This window comes from Malaclemys terrapin, chromosome 1, assembly GCF_027887155.1.
Source record: "Malaclemys terrapin pileata isolate rMalTer1 chromosome 1, rMalTer1.hap1, whole genome shotgun sequence".
NCBI classification, from domain to species: Eukaryota; Metazoa; Chordata; order Testudines; family Emydidae; genus Malaclemys; species Malaclemys terrapin.
Window position 1 is genome coordinate 70,757,727 of NC_071505.1, and position 17,720 is coordinate 70,775,446.

The 17,720-nt window shown below is 42.9% G+C and overlaps 1 protein-coding gene across 1 annotated transcript in view; it reads left to right on the forward strand.

Annotated features, from left to right (window-relative positions):
• The window catches only part of NAV3 (neuron navigator 3), a 583,663-nt gene that overhangs the window by 116,445 nt on the left and 449,498 nt on the right, over positions 1 to 17,720 (forward strand). The gene's annotated exons all lie outside the window — the stretch shown is intronic.

Consider the following 17,720-nt stretch of genomic DNA (forward strand, 5'->3'; position numbering starts at 1 on the left):
CCTGTTTTGGAAGCTTGTTGGACTTCTGAATGAGTAATATGGACTATTCAACTTTAGTAAAAGTGGCTGGATATGGCCCTTCATTAGGTTGCTGTTTAGTAGCATTTTGCTGCATAGAAAATGAAAATTTTAATGGGTGGGTTTAATTCCACTCAGTGGACTAGTATTCTAGTTGATATAAATGAAGGCTCTTTTTATTTAGAGTTTTTTTTGCGGGGGAGAGGGGGCAGGGGAGTTGGCTTGTTTTCATTTGACAATAATAACACAGCTACATACTTAAATTTGTCCTTTGGCTATTTTCTAATGTCCACTGTTCTGCTTAATAAGATTTGAAGTTCTAAATAGGTTTTTAGATTATATGCACAAATAATATACAAATCTTAAAGATAATTGGCAGGGGGTCTTCATAGTCAAGTTGGATCAGAATTGAGAGGAGAAGATCTGGAGGTTTCTAAGATAATGATAACAAAGCTTGCATTTTGATGTGGAGCTGCAGAAATTTCCCTTTCTTTGCCAGGAAATCGATGGTAAATCTACAAAATCTCAAAGCTGTCCCTTTCAAATGGTCCTGCTGTAGATGCTATATCTCGAAAGAGATGCTGTCACTATGCTGTCAGAACCCATATGGCAGCCAACAATTCCTTCTTTTAAACCTTTCCCAAAATATTCCCTCCCTTGTGAGCTACTTCTTGTATTTCAGAAAAAGCAGAATGTTTTTTGTGTTTTTTTTTTCTTGAATTCCCTGGTGGATAATGTGCTTGCTAAAGAGGCTATGGGTTTTTATACCCTATTAACTGCAAACGGAAAAAAATGCCCTTGAGACTTGCCTAAGTGAAGTCAGTTTAAAAACTTTTAAAATGCAAACTAGACAGCTAATGATAGAGCATGTGCCTGAAAGCCAATATGAGAGTATCTCTATTAGTTAAATTAAAGAACTGGTAAATGTGCATTTTGAACTACTCCCATATTGTGGGGGAGGAAAGAAAAAACGTAATTTTTAAGGAACAGTAACTTTAGAATTATTACAGGGATTAAGACTGAGTGAATGGAGCTGAACAGGCAAATTACACAAAAAATCTCCACTGACTACTCAACAGCTCACTAACGGGTAGGTAGTCAGAGCTACTATACTTAAAGAAATTTTAAATTGAATTTCAAAATGAGAATAATCAGATATTTCTTATGAACATAGAATTAGAACTAAATAACACAAGACAATCCTGCTGGTCAGTTTCAATTTATATTGCAGGGATTAGGACAAATTCTCCACCAGTGCAACTTTAATGGGGCATTCCCCAGGGAGGAATTTGCCTCTCTTCCTTTGGATATGGATAAGAGTCTTCATTTTTAAGCTACCCAAAATGTAAAACCACCTCACTCAACTCTCACTCAGCTTAACAGACGCCTGTTTCCCTATAAAGTGAAATACACCTTAATATGCCAATTAAACAGCAGCTTCTCATAGGAAGTTCAATGTAGTATAGTTGGGATGGGTGTGCCTATTCCAGTTTAATTGCAGAGGTACTTGGGCACTCTCAGCTTCAACACAAACCAGAATTCTTCCCCAAATAGTGTGTGCCAATAGCTGCGCCACCATGAAATGTAAATAGTTCAAAAAACAAAAAGGGGTCTAGGAGAAACTAGCAATATGTCAAGTCCCAAACCACAGAAATATTCTTCCCATCCTGGGGAGATAAAATATTCTCTCAATCTTCCATCTTGAAACAGTCTGGAGGGGAAAAAAAGAGGGGGGAACCTGTTACTAAGGGGTGTAGCCAGGAAATATATCTTTGTATATGGTCAACTCCTTTTAACCCGTTTGATGTACAACATTTAAAGCAAAGTAAACATATGGCGTTGTGGTCACTTTAATGTTATATTTAACTCTGCCCCCATTTCAGAACTCTAAGGGATTCATATTTGTCTCCACTGTACTTCTTCCTCCATATCACAGACATTAAGGAAGAGGATTGAATGAGGCTCCCTTCAAATCCCAACAGTGCTCTTCCTATGATGGGGATCTATAGTTAACTTTAATGCAGTAAATCCTTAAAAGTAAGTCTAGTTTTGAACTCCCCGAGAAATTGTCTGATGCCAGGGGACATCAGAGAAATTAATGGAAAAGTAGATTTGGAGTGCTAGTGTGTGCAGTTCTCAAATCACTTACTATATAAAACAGGCATTCTGACACCTACCATAGGTAGTCTCAGCTGGACTTTAGTATAATCTCTAAGGAACAGATCCTGCTGACCTAATGCAGATAAAACTCCCAATGAACTCAATGGAAATTGTACTTGTGTAAGGACAGCAGTATCAAGACATTGTTATTACTGTAGGGCCTCGGAGGCTAATCATGGACTAGGACCTCATTGTGCCATGCACTATACCAACACAGAACAAAAATATCTACTTGGCTTTGTTGAGCTCTATCCCAGATAATTACTCCTTGTCCAAAAGTTCCATTGCAGTTACTAATATAATGGCAAACAAGCGTTGATCTATGACAGTACTGTTTTACATCACTTACCATCATTTTCCCTTTCCCTGAATTCTGATGGCCCAATAGGACTACATTTATTACTGCTCAGAATTCTGGAATTCTATTTCCTGCTACTACTAGTGGGCTTCTGCTTGCCATTTCATGTATGAAATCTTAAGATCCTGCCTGTTGTCCTGATTCCATAATCTGAGGTTTTTCTCTGGTTCTGAAATCCTGTGGATGCTCTTGATCCTATTTGTATTTTCTCTGTCCAGTTTCTATTGTTCTAAACTTTGGAGCTAAATTATAACTCTAGGGATGGGCTAGGATAAACCTGTGTGTAACACCAAAGAGAGTGGAATTATTTGGTGTTGCCCCAGGAGATAACTAAGAATAATGGGATTAAACTGAGCAAAGGAAAAGGTAGGTGAATATCAGGAAGTGGTGAAATCCACATCGCTGAGTCATTTAAAATGATACTGGAAAAAGCACGTACTGCGGAGAAGAATCATGCTTTGGTTCTAAGGGAGTGAAGTGAACAAAAGATGACCCATAGATTTGTTTTTTTTTCTGTCGAATCTTCATTCTTTCCTTGCCATTCTCTTCCTTTCTCTTATTGATTCATTTTCAGTGTATTGTCATGCATATTTCCACATGCTCCCTGATCACACTGATAAAAGTACAAAGATGATTATTTAGAAATAACTCATAAGAAAAATGTAGAAAAAAGTTACAAAGTACAGTCATCAGTTAAACTACAGCTTTTCGGGCTTTTGTCCACCCAGTGACTACTGCATAGTTGATGAGCTAGTCCAAGAGTTATAAACAAAATAAGAGATTTCTCCTTGAAATCTTTCAGAAAATTATCCTGACAAAAAGTCATCAGCTGGGCCACTGGGGCCCAAGCCTACTGACCTTTTTTCCATGTCCATCACTGCCACAAATGCCAGAGAAATGGCAGTGCACTTTTTCCCTATAAATACACATTCTGTTCTTCCTCTCTTCCTTTTGTCCCCTTTGGCTTAATTTAAAACGAATGAACCTATTGTACTTAGTAAATTTTTATTTTGTATTAATGTGGAAATTTTTGGCACTGATTTCTATTTTATTTTAACATTTTGGTTTAATTTCTATGGGGTTATTTAGTTTAACATTTTTTTTCTTGGCCTAAACTTTAGATCCATTACACTAATTAACTCATTTCCAAACCAAATGACTTATAAACCAAACAAAAGTAAAGTACTTTTGAAATTATGGATTAGTTGGTACTTCACACAGAAATTTGAACTAAGGAATAATTAACGTTTCTGGAAATCCCTTTATTTTGGAAATAACTAGTTTTCAAAGTGCTTGTTAAAAAGCAAATGAAAATCATTGGAATGTTTTAAGTTTTTAGCTGAGCACCAACCTTCCAAACTTAAGTTGCATTTCAGAGAATGAAGTAACAGAAGCCTCTGTTTACTCATGTTTTCTTGGTTTGGAGAGACTGTTTCAGTGTCCCGGATGGTCCTAGTGAGATTTGAGTTTTGTTGTGGTTCCTTAAGAACCAAGAAGCATTTGGTTTCCTTCCCAACCAGCCAGTCACCCCTATTCTGTGTACACCCTGAACAACAACTGACTCTCATCTACTTAATTTCTGTATAGCTGAGAGTTGTCATGTGCAGAGGAAACTGCACTAGCTTCCACCAGGCTCTTTAAGATGCTACAAGCCCTCATCCACCTTCTAACCTTCAAGCTGCTCTGCCTTCCATTCTTGCTCTCAGCAAATCTTAGGGCTCACCTGGATCCCAGCAGGGGATCTAGGGTCAAGAGAAAAAGGGAAGAGACGAGAACTGAGTGAAAAAAGGATGCAGTTGAATTGAGGGAGATGAGAGGGGAAAAGAATTCAGAGAACTGGGAAGGAAAGGTTGTGAAGACAATGGGGAGAGAACTAGGGAAAGGAAAAGATGAGGAGGAGAAGGCGATTTTGGGTAAGCAGGAAAGACTGAGGGGAACATTTCAAAACCTTTAGGTTAGTGGTCGGTTTAGGGAAGATAGAGAAGTGAGAGGAAACCAAACCAGAAAACCCCAAAAGAGGAGAAGAGAGTATACAGACAGGAGGGGAGAGAAGCAACAAATCAGGCAGGATTTGAAACAAGTGGTGAGTGAGAATAAGAATGAAGCAAGAGAATGGCCTATGGATGGCAAGGTGAAAATGCTCTAAGGAGGGGGAGACATGCAAAAAATGGCAATGTTTCCCAGGTTTGTTTTGAAATTTTTTTTCACTCTAAATCAGATTGTTTAGAAATTGGAACCTTACAATAATGTGATAGTGCCCTTCTCCATGGTTGGCCATTGTATTTCCTCATAGATCAGATCTACCAAGAGGACTGATTTTCTTGGTCCTGAGAGTCTCCCTCCCAACTTCCCGCAGTGACAGGTCCCACATAGCAGAGGCTTATTCTCTAGATTCTCAATTGCTAGACATTTATTTCTTCAGTTGTTGTCTCCCAACTTTAGGGTTTACTATTTGGACTACTATGTAGGCATCTAGTGTCCACCTCAACTCTCTGGCCCAACTTACTGCCCTTCCTGGATTTCTGCTATTTACTGCCTTTGAATATATTAGGCCTTGTCTACACTACGAGAGTAGTTCGAATTTACTTGCATCGAATTTTTGGAATCGATATTGCAAAGTTGAACGTGTGTGTCCACACTAAGGACAGTAATTCGACTTTGTGAGTCCACACTAACGGTGAAAGCGTCGACATTCGAAGCGGTGCACTGTGGTCAGCTATCCCACAGTTCCCGCAGTCCCCTCTGCCCATTGGAATTCTGGGTGTAGCCGGCAATGCCTTCTGGGTAACAAAATGTGTCGAGGGTGCTTTTGGGTAACTGTCGTCATCCGTCCATCACTCCCGCCCTCCCTCCCTGAAAGCGCCGGCGGGAAATCAGTTCGCGCACTTTTCCAGTCATTGACAGCGCGGATGCCACAGCACTGCGAGCATGGAGCACGCTGCGACCATCACTGCAGTTGTGGCCGCTCTCAACGCCTCGCAGCTTATCATACAGGTTTCCCTGAGGCAGATGCAGAAAAGTCAGGCGAGGAGGCTACGGCACCGCGGTGATGTCCTGAAGTCTGAGAGTAGCACAGACCTCTCAGAAAGCAGGGGACCCAGCGCCGAGGACATCACGATGGCAATGGGTCATGTTGATGCCGTGGAACGGCGATTCTGGGCACGGGAAACAAGCACTGAGTGGTGGGACCGCATAGTGCTGCAGGTCTGGGATGAATCCCAGTGGCTGCGAAACTTTCGCATGCGGAAAGGAACTTTCCTGGAACTTTGTGAGTTGCTGTCCCCTGCCCTGAAGCGCAATGACACCCGGTTGCGAGCTGCACTGAGTGTACAGAAGCGAGTGGCCATAGCCCTCTGGAAGCTTGCAACGCCAGACAGCTACCGGTCAGTCGCGAACCAGTTTGGGGTGGGCAAATCTACCGTGGGGGTTGTTGTGATGCAAGTAGCGAAGGCAATCGTTGATGTACTGCTGCCAAAGGTAGTGACCCTGGGAAACGTGGAGGCGATCATAGATGGCTTCGCAGCGATGGGATTCCCAAACTGCGGTGGGGCCATAGATGGAACTCACATCCCTATCCTGGCATCGGACCACCAGGCCACCCAGTACATTAACCGAAAGGGCTATTTTTCCATGGTGCTGCAAGCACTGGTGGACCACAGGGGACGTTTTACCAACATCTACGTGGGATGGCCGGGCAAGGTTCATGACGCTCGTGTTTTCAGGAACTCTGGTCTGTTTAGACGGCTGCAACAAGGTATTTACTTCCCGGACCACAAAATAACTGTTGGGGATGTGGAGATGCCTATAGTCATCCTCGGGGACCCAGCCTACCCGCTAATGCCCTGGCTCATGAAGCCCTATACTGGCGCCCTGGACACTGAAAAAGAACTCTTCAACTACCGGCTGAGCAAGTGCAGAATGGTGGTGGAGTGTGCTTTTGGCCGTCTCAAGGGGAGATGGAGAAGCTTACTGACTCGCTGTGATCTCAGCGAAACCAATATCCCCATTGTTATAGCAGCTTGCTGTGTGCTCCACAATCTCTGTGAGAGCAAGGGGGAGACCTTTATGGCGGGGTGGGAGGTGGAGGAAAATAGCCTGGCTGCTGATTACGCACAGCCAGACAGCCGGGCGATTAGAAGAGACCAGCGGGAAGCGCTGTGCATCCGGGAGGCTTTGAAAGCAAAGTTCCTGAGTGAGCAGGGTAACCTGTGACTTTAAAGTTTGTGTACAGAGAAGCTGAACCTGCCCCCGTTTCTTTACCCAGTTAATGTTGACTATCCTATCCAGTTACATACCCCCTTCGCCCCCCTTCCAACACACGTTTCGAAATAAAAATAGTTCTACTTTGTTAATGTACACCGTTTTCTTTAATACTGTTTTCGCGGGAATTTTTTAAAACTGGGACGCAGACTGTGGTGTGGAGCGGGTGTAGTGTAGTGACGCGAATGAAGCTTCTAAACTCAAGGATTGACGGGCTCCGCTGCGGTGGGATGGTTGTTTCAACGGAGCCTGTCACCCCTCCTGATCGGGACTGTGTGTATGGGGGGGCTATGTGACTTTGTGGCAGGGGGAGGACGGTTACAGATCCCCTGCTGCGTGGCTCTGTGATCCTGCATAAGGACCGCCGCTTAAGATCTGTAACTGCCCTCCCCCGCCACAAAGTCACAGAGCAACCCGCCCCCCACCACATAACATGAAAACAACCTCCCAGACTAACCAGGGTAACTAGTCATTGCATCACTGCACTGTGTATGTGCCCTGCTGCTGTGCCTGCCCCCGCCTATGTACCCTGCCAAAGGTGACTGTCCTGTCCAATTACCAACCCCCTTTCCCCTCCTCCTCCAAAAGAACATGATTGAAACAGTAGTTAACAGAAACGTATTTTTTATTATCAACTACACATGGAACTGGGAGGTGAAACTTGGACGGGGGCTTGTGTCAGGCGGGAAGGAAAGAACTTTTCAAATTTTGGGGAATGAGAGCTTTCTGCTACTAGAGCTCTCTGCAGGGGTGGAGTGAGAGTTAGCAGGGACTCTGCCGCCTCTCCTTCTTTGCACTTTGGGTGAGGTGGGTATGGGACTTGGTGGCGGGGGAGGGCGGTTAGAGATGGACTGCAGCGGGGCTCTGTCCTCCTGCCTCCGTTCCTGCAGAACATCCACAAGGCGCCGGAGCGTGTCTGTTTGCTCCCTCAGTAGTCCAAGCAGCGTTTGAGTCGCCTGCTGGTCTTCCTGCCGCCACCTCTCCTCCCGATCCATGTTTGCTTGCTGCATTTGGGTCAATTTCTCCCGCCACTGGGTCTGCTGTGCTGCCTGGGCTTGGGAACAGGCCATAAGTTCAGAGAACATGTCCTCCCGTGTCCTCTTCTTCCTACGCCTAATCCGCGCTAGCCTCTGGGAGTGTGATGCCAGGCTAGCTTCTGAGACAGTCGCAGATGGGGCTGTGGAAATGGGAAAAAGGGAGTGAATTCCTCAGAAAGATAAATGTAGTTATGAACAAAGAACATAGTCTTTCTCTGTGAACAAGACCATGCACAGCACCTATCACATGCGCACTCAGCACAAGGTCGAATTCTCGGCCTTCGCATTCAGTGCCTGGGGTCTTGCACAGCACATTTGAGAAGCGGGGCAGCACAACGGAATTTCTGTTGCAGGCATACATGGTAAGCCGTAGACTTGTGGCAGTTTAAAACTTTTATATTACCACTGGCCTCATTTCACATTTAAAGCAATGTCAGTCCCTGCTGCCAGCAATCCGGCAAGCGGGAACTCTGCCCCTGTCCCACCCCCTCGCGGCTGTCCCCGGGAACGATCCCTTTCGGCTGCCCCTCTCCCGCCTCCACCGCGTGGCTGCAAACCAGCGGTTACAGTTCTGTAAAGGAACGGGCAAGCAGTCCCAACACTAACATTCCCCTACCTAATTCAAAGCAGGTCACCATGAGCGACATCACCCTGATGAGGATCTCTGAGAGCGAGAGAGAGAGAATGCTCCGGGAAAGCCTCCAAAGACCAGGGCCGTATGCCGCCCTGCTGTGCAGAGCAATGATTCCCGAGTACTTGATAGTCTCGTGGCGCGGCAACGTGTCGTACTTCGGAGGACCCAATAAGGCCGCTCTCCCCAGGAACCTCATGCAACGGCTTTCCAATTACCTCCAGGAGAGCTTCATCGAGATGTCCCAGGAGGATTACTGCTCTATCCCTGCACATATAGACCGCATTTTACTGTAGCTGCAGTAGCAGGGAATAAACAGTAGAGCGGCTTGTGCTGGACAATCACGGAAAACCGGACATTGCTAGATTTTTTTTCAAAACTTGCACTGCCCATGACTAAACCGTTAAGCGCCCAGGGCACAGTAATCATGAACAACCCATTCTTTTAATTGTTAATATTCCTGTTCTGTTAAAAATAAATGTTTAGATGTTTACAACACTTACTGGCTGATCCTTCCCCAGATTCTGTGTCCGGGGTAACGGCTGGGGACGCTTCGTAGGGGATCTCTGTAAGGGTGATGAAGAGATCCTGGCTGTCGGGGAAATCAGCGTTGTGAGTGCTGCCGACTGCCTCGCCCTCCTCATCTCCTTCCTCATCTTCCCCGTCCCCTAACATGTCCGAGGAACCGGCCGTGGAGAGTATCCCATCCTCAGAGTCCACGGTCAGTGGTGGGGTAGTGGTGGCGGCCGCACCGAGGATGGAATGCAGTGCCTCGTAGAAACGGGATGTCTGGGGATGGGATCCGGAGCGTCCGTTTGCCTCTTTGGTCTTCTGGTAGCCTTGTCTCAGCTCCTTGATTTTCACGCGGCACTGCGTTGCATCCCGGCTGTATCCTCTCTCTGACATGTCTTTTGAGATCTTCTCATAGATCTTTGCATTCCGTTTCTTGGAGCGCAGCTCAGAAAGCACGGACTCATCGCCCCACACAACGATGAGATCCAAGACTTCCCGATCAGTCCATGCTGGGGCCCTCTTTCTATTCACAGACTGCACGGCCATCACTGCTGGAGAGCTCTGCATCGTTGCCAGTGCTGCTGTGATCGCCACGATGTCCAGACAGGAAATGAGATTCAAACTGGCCAGACAGGAAAAGGAATTCAAATTCAAATTTTCCCGGGGCTTTTCCTGTGTGGCTGGTCAGAGCATCCGAGCTCGTACTGCTGTCCAGAGCGTCAACAGAGTGGTGCACTGTGGGATAGCTCCCGGAGCTATTAGCGTCGATTTCCATCCACACCTAGCCTAATTCGACATGGCCATGTCGAATTTAGCGCTACTCCCCTCGTCGGGGAGGAGTACAGAAGTCGAATTAAAGAGACCTCTATGTCGAACTAAATAGCATCGCAGTGTGGACGGGTGCAGGGTTAATTCGATGTAATGGCGCTAACTTCGACATAAACGCCTAGTGTAGACCAGGCCTTAGTGAATGATGTTGCCCTCTAGTGGCTTATAAATAGAGAGGACTTACTACTACTACTACTACTACTACTACTATCAATTTCCTGCTCTGTTCTGCAAAGCACAATTTATGACTTCTTCACTCTGCCTCCTACATATGGAAAAAGCTATTTTAGTTAATTTTTAAAGGTTTTAAAATATTTATAATTTCTCCCCTCTGTCGTATACAGTAGGATAATCATAAGTGTAGGGGACAATTTCCTGGTGCAAGTGCTGGAGGAAACAACTAGGGGCAGAGCTCTTCTTGACCTGCTGCTCACAAACATGGAAGAATTAGTAGGGGAATCAAAAGTGGATGGGAACCTGGGAGGCAGTGACCATGACATGGTCGAGTTCAGGATCCTGACACAAGGAAGAAAGGAGAGCAGCAGAATATGGACCCTGGACTTCAGAAAAGCAGACTTTGACTCCCTCAGGGATCTGATGGGCAGGATCCCCTGGGAGAATAACATGAGGGGGAAAGGAGTCCAGGAGAGCTGGCTGTATTTTAAAGAATCCTTATTGAGGTTGCAGGAACAAACCATTCCAATGTGTAGAAAGAGTAGTAAATATGGCAGGCGACCAGCTTGGCTTAACAGTGAAATCCTTAAAAAGCAACAGAGGGTCCTGTGGCACCTTTGAGACTAACAGAAGTACTGGGAGCATAAGCTTTCGTGGGTCAGAACCTCACTTCTTCAGATGCACTTGCATCTGAAGAAGTGAGGTTCTGACCCACGAAAGCTTATGCTCCCAGTACTTCTGTTAGTCTCAAAGGTGCCACAGGACCCTCTGTTGCTTTTTACAGATTCAGACTAACACGGCTACCCCTCTGATAAGTGAAATCCTTGCTGATCTTAAACACAAAAAAGAAGCTTACAAGAAGTGGAAGATTGGACAAATGGCCAGGGAGGAGTATAAAAATACTGCTCAGGCATGCAGGAGTGAAATCGGGAAGGCCAAATCACACTTGGAGTTGCAGCTAGCAAGGAATGTTAAGAGTAACAAGAAGGGTTTCTACAGGTATGTTAGCAACAAGAAGGTGGTCAGAGAAAGTGTGGGCCCCCTACTGAATGGGAGAGGCAACCTAATGACAGAGGATGTGGGAAAAGCTAATATACTCAATGCTTTTTTCGCCTCTGTCTTCACGAACAAGGTCAGCTCCCAGACTACTGCACTGGGCAGCACAGTATGGGGAGGAGGAGACCAGCCCTCTGTGGAGAAAGAAATGGTTCAGGACTATTTAGCAAAGCTGGACAAGCACAAGTCCATGGGGCCGGATGCACTGCATCTGAGGGTGCTAAAGGAGTTGGCAGATGTGATCGCAGAGTTATTGGCCATTATCTTTGAAAACTCATGGCGATAGGGGGAGGTCCCGGATGACTGGAAAAGGGCTATTATAGTGCCCATCTTTAAAAAAGGGAAGGAGGAGGATCCGGGGAACTACAGGCCAGTCATCCTCTCCTCAGTCCCTGGAAAATTCATGGAGCAGGTCCTCAAGGAATCAATTCTGAAGCACTTAGAGGAGAGGAAAGTGATCAGGAACTGTCAGCATGGATTCACCAAGGGCAAGCAATGCCTGACTAACCTAATTGCCTTCTATGATGAGATAACTGGCTCTGTGGATGAGGGGAAAGCAGTGGACATGTTATTCCTTGACTTTAGCAAAGCTTTTGATACAGTCTCCCACAGTATTCTTGCCAGCAAGTTAAAGAAGTATGGGCTGGATGAATGGACTATAAGGTGGTTAGAAAGCTGGCTAGATCATTGGGCTCAATGGGTAGTGATCAATGGCTCCATGTTTAGTTGGCAGCCGAAGTGCGGAGTGCCCCAAGGGTCAGTCCTGGGACCAATTTTGTTCATCTTCATTAATGATCTGGAGGATGGGGTGGACTGCACCCTCAGCAAGTATGCAGATAACACTAAACTGGGAGGAGTGGTAGATACGCTGGAGTGTAGGGATAGGATTCAGAGGGACCTAGACAAATTAGAGGATTGGACCAAAAGAAACCTGATGAGGTTCAACAAGGACAAGTGCAGAGTCCTGCACTTAGGATGGAACAATCCCATGCACTGCTACAGACTAGGGACCGAATGGCTAGGCAGCAGTTCTGCAGAAAAGGATCTAGGGGTTACAGTGGAGAAGAAGCTGGATTTGCGTCAACAGTGTGCCCTTGTTGCCAAGAAGGCTAACGGCATTTTGGGCTGTATAAGTAGGAGCATTGCCAGCAGATTGAGGGACGTGATCATTTCCCTCTATTCGGCATTGGTGAGGCCTCATCTGGAGTACTTTGTGCAGTTTTGGGTCCCACACTACAAGAAGGATGTGGAAAAATTGGAAAGATTAGGGGGCTGGAGCACATGATTTATGAGGAGAGGCTGAGGGAACTGGGATTATTTAGTCTGCAGAAGAGAAGAATGAGGGGGGGATTTGATAGCTGCTTTCAACTACCTGAAAGGGGGTTCCAAAGAGGATGGATCTAGATTGTTCTCAGTGGTAGCAGATGACAGAACAAGGAGTAATGGTCTTAAGTTGCAGTGGGTGAGGTTAGGTTGGATATTATGAAAAACTTTTTCACTAGGAGGGTGGTGAAGCACTGGAATGGGTTACCTAGGGAGGTAGTGGAATCTCCTTCCTTAGAGGTTTTTAAGGTCAGGCTTGACAAAGCACTGGCTGGGATGATTTAGTTGGGGATTGGTCCTGCTTTGAGCCGGGGGTTGGACTAGATGACCTCCTGAGGTCCCTTCCAACCCTAATATTCTCTGATTCTATGATAACTGATTAGTGCAATGTCTATACTGCAATCAGGAGAAGTGATTGCAGCACATGTAGAAATACCTGAGCGTGCTTTGATCTATTCAAGTAATGATAACTGTGAAACTGCAGCAGCGTGGATTCTCAAGTAGGTACCAGCACCCTGGGTGGGCAGGGCTAGCCTCTGTTATGTGCTACAATCACACCTCCTGACTGCAGTGTAGACATAACCTAAGCTATCTAGCTTCATAGTTGGAGTGATACTAACGTAGTTATATATAAATAAAATTTCTCTAAACATGTTTTTGTTTTATATATAGAGATGAGCATATCCAGAAAATGTGGTGGTATGTAAAAGTTTTATTTGACCTCATTTGGAATGTTCAGTCTGCATAACTCACTTCTGAGTAATGTGGCCATCCTGAACTCATGCTGGTGCCTTTATATCACAACTCAACATCGTGGTTTGTTTGTTTTTTCTTCGTGTGTATGTGTGTATATGTATATATTGAAGTCAATGGAACTACTCATATGCCTAAACTTAAGCATGGACCTAAGTGCTTGTCAGAATTTGGTTGAGTGCTCACAAGATTGAACCCTATAAAACACAATATCAATTTTTGATCCCAGTGCCACAGCGTTTACTATAAAATTTAGTATGTTTAAAAAAAAAAAAGGAACGTTAACCTTTCATATAACCTGTAAAAAAGCCATCTTACCTTAAATGGGCTACATCATGACCTTCTGCTAAGGCCGCTCTATTTTATCTCACAGTGTCATGGCACCTTCTCAACTAATAGCAGAGCTCCAGAGGGTGACATCAATAGCAATCTTGGATCATGATAAGTGAAAAGTGACAACTGTTAGATAATTCTTTGTCTTTTCCCCTGCATCCTACCACTCATTTTAAAATAGTAGTTTTACAAAACTTAGTTCCCCTTAAGTTCGTGTTGATTGGTAATGGTCAAAAGTCCACTCATTGACATTTAAGTCTTCATTAAATTTCTTTCCTCTCTAGAGTGTTTGTGTCTTGCAATATGGGTTACAAAATTTGGCAGAAGAAAAAGGAAATGTGTCCTTAAAGCTTCCCTAAGTGTGCAATAAGTTTAAATTTCTCAAATAACAGACTCTTTTGGCTCCAAATGTGCTTTTAGCATCTGATATATTTTGCTTTTATTTTAGGGCACAGGGTTATGTGACTTTCTCTAAACCAATGACTGATCGGCTGGTCACCAATTTTTGCCACTTTCATAGCACAGCTATACATTCTGCTAACAATATAAATCTATTTTATATTGCATGATCTTGTCAACCATTTATTGCATTTGACAGTCCAAGGTTATAATAAATAGATATTCATTGAAGGTGTGAATGTAAGTGGTGAGAGAGGGTTTAATGTCAAGACAATGGTTATCCTTTTAACAACAATCAGAGTAATGGAAACAATTAACAATCACAATAGTAACTGAAATTAGTTGTAATAGAAATATTTAATTGGCATTTTATTGACGATGCAAAGAGGAAAAAAGTCATACTGAGTCACAGACATTCTATGGCAGATCCCTTTGGGTAAATAAGCATATATGGCATGATCAATAAAGATGACTGTTAAAGTTAGTATGTCACAATACCAAGCATAAAGAAAAATGTGCTTAAATAAATAAATAAATAAATAATAATGTGCACAGATGTGTGTAAATTGTCAGCATGCGATACGTCCTACAAGAAAACTGCTTTACTGTACATCTTAGTTAATGTTGATGAGAATGAAAGGAAAAAGTGTATAACTTTTAGCAGAAATACCCTGAAAGCCTTTTTTTCCCAATAAAAGGAAAAGAAATAAGGTTATTAAATTGCACTAAAAAGAGTAATATATAAGTATTTATTAAGTGAAATAAAAGCTTCCATTGCCAGGAACTGATTTTTAAACAAACAAGTTATTGGTGAGTTTTTAAGTGACATTCATTTTTCTATTAGCTTTTCTTAATATACCTCAGGGTGCATCATTAATGAAACTGGGCATGTGGTCTGAATATCCCAAGTTTGCTGACGTGGTCATTTTCATTTCAAGTATTTTCTTAACTACCACATGCCAATTTTGCTGAGAATGAAGAAAGAAATTATGATAAAGTTCAGTCATTGTTCCTGGAGGCCTCTTGTTTACATCATGATATTGAAGAGCTGTGCCGAACAGCTTTTGTATTCCGGGGCCCATATCAATCCCTGTAGAGCAAATTTGCAATTCACTGTGAAAATATTCCACTGAAAAGCTCCCCACAGGAGGATAAAGATATTGTTGTACATTCATAAGATATAACTCCAAGTTATAATTATACTGTCTGCAACTGTATAAGATTCAGCCAAACTTAAAAAGAAAAAGACAAAATGCAAACTACCCCAACAACCTAGAAATAAATATGCTATTCTCAGTATTACTCCAGCATAGTATTGTAAACATTGATTATATTAGCATTTATACAATTTTTAAAAGGAGGGGGTTATATCTCTTGCTAATTGAAATGGCTAGATCAAAGGATCGGAGTTTTAAAAAAGTAATTTCAGAGTGGCCATTATTACGGTCAGATCAGATTTTCAAACTCTGAATGCCTGACCCTTATGAACCTTGCAAAACCCAGAAAATATCTTTAATTTTTTTTTTAAAAAAAAAGCTCTGATCCGTACATGAAAGATTTGGAAAAGAGCAGGAGACAAGATATTTGCTGTTTTTTAAAACTGTGTGAACAATCCGATTGATCTAAAACTAAGTAACACATTTTCATTGTTTTTGGTGAAAAAAATTCATTTCAGGTGAAATACAATGTTTTGTTCCACTTTCATGCATTTTAACTGCTTTTTTAAAATTGAAAACAGCATTCACAAAACTATTGGTGCCTTTGTTCTATCCTATGGCCTTGTTGGTTAGAGCAGTTCCCTGGGCTGTGGGAGACCTGGATTCAAATCCATATTCTGCTTGCTTCAAAGTAGGGATTCAAGCTTGGACTTTCCACATTGCAAGTGAGTTCCCTGTATTCACTGGGCCAGAGAGAGTGAGAGTGACTCTACAACTTGGTGCTTAAGAACTCACCTGGGAGGCAGGAACTGCTGGGTTTCAGTCACTGCTCTGTTAAATATTGAGTGATTTACACAAAATGAGACAGCTTCAATGTGAAGGATTAAGAGAGACCCACCCCAGAATGCTCAATCGCCCAATGGTTAGGGCACTCATTTGCAATTCGGGAGATCCAAATTCAAGTCCCTGCTCTGTAACAAGCAGTGTGGGAACTTGAACCCTGTCGCCCACATACCAGGTGAGTGTTCTAACCACAGGGATGAAGGGGTGTAGCATCTCCTCTGGTGGTTTTGTGAATGGCACTTAAGTCCCTTTGTGAATCCAGCCTCTCCTTCGTTCCCCCAAATCTTTTGGCTGAAACTAATCAGTGAATTCGATTAGTCATGACTCGTTTCAGTGGACCTGAAACTGCATTTTCAGCAAATTAACTATTTGTCCAAAATGTTTTGCTCAACTCTGTTGATTTTCTTGTTAACTGAAGAACCTCAGCAATCCTTACTAGTGGCTGGGAGGCAAGTTATGGGTTAGCTAAATGAGCAAATTAGCAAGAGAACAAACATGATTAAAAAGAAATCAAATGTACTACATTAAAAAACGTGTTTTGTTCCCTCTTTTGACAAGTGCAATTTACAGTAGTTTAATTATTTACTATACTACTTCAAAGCATGGAAGGAAATGTCCTGTAGTATATTTTGTAGAAGCAAGAAGTCTTTATAATATGACAATTCACCATAGCACTTTGCAATGAAATAATTGATTGAGAAGTCTGGTAAGACTAGCATGTAATTTATGAGCATTATTGGGTTTTGGGGTTAGCAAAACAAGAACTGGTCAAGTTCTGCTATATATATTAAAAAAAAAATATGGTGTAGAATCTATGTGGGAGTTAGTTACATTTTTTAGAACCCTGAAATAGTTGACATCTTAAAATGTTGTCCGTCAGTGTAACAAGCCATAATATCGAAGTTTAATTTTGATAATGATTTTGTTGAAGAATGCACCCTTGGACACCAATAATCATCACTGTGCCCTTAACACTTGCTAAAACCAGTATTTCAGATAAGTCCGTTTGGTTGGGACCCATGCTGCCCCAGTTTAAAATGTTCCTTGTGTTTGGGGTTGGATGGCTCTCCTGTGTAGGCCAAGCTAATGCTGACTTTCAGATTGTTAATTTCTTATTTACTTCTTAACACTGACAGGGATTTTAATAATAGGAGATTATACCATGCCTAATAATGGATCTGAGTAGGGAGATATAATATTTGTCCAATATTTATGAGGGAAAAGACAAATGCTGCTTTTATTCTTCATGTGCTTCTCTAAGAATGAGCAAGAATTAGTAAAAATGTATGTGTGAATCTGAATTGAAATGTCAGGATCCAAGGATGTGACTCAGGCCTCTCACTAGTTGTACGCTATATAACTTAACTGACTTCAGTGAGATTACTTTTGATTTACTTCAGTATGAGATCATATTCCGACTCAAGAAATTAATTTTATCTAGTTTGTCATCCAGTCCCACTTAGGATTGACACTAGATTATGCAGAAATCAAATCATGCATTTTTCTCCTGATTCTTCCGCGTTTCTGGGTACAGCATAGTTGGATTATTCATGAAGATATTGTTTCATGGGTGACATTTACCTCTCCTAATATGAATGCTGCTTTGTTTTACTTCATTGCTGCAATTTAATAGGGATAATATTATGTTAAATTACTTACTAAGTAGCAGACATCTCTCATCTCTGACATTTACATGTGAAGGTGTAGGAGCTTTAAGATTGTACTGTATGAATGCATTCTCTGAAGTTCCACATTCAGTAGCATACTTTCAGATGCTGGAGCTCAAACAGATAAAGTATCCCACATACTAATGCTGCATTACAGTTTTGGTTTTGGTTACTGTTAACAAGATTTTGTTGATGTCTGCAGCAGTACTC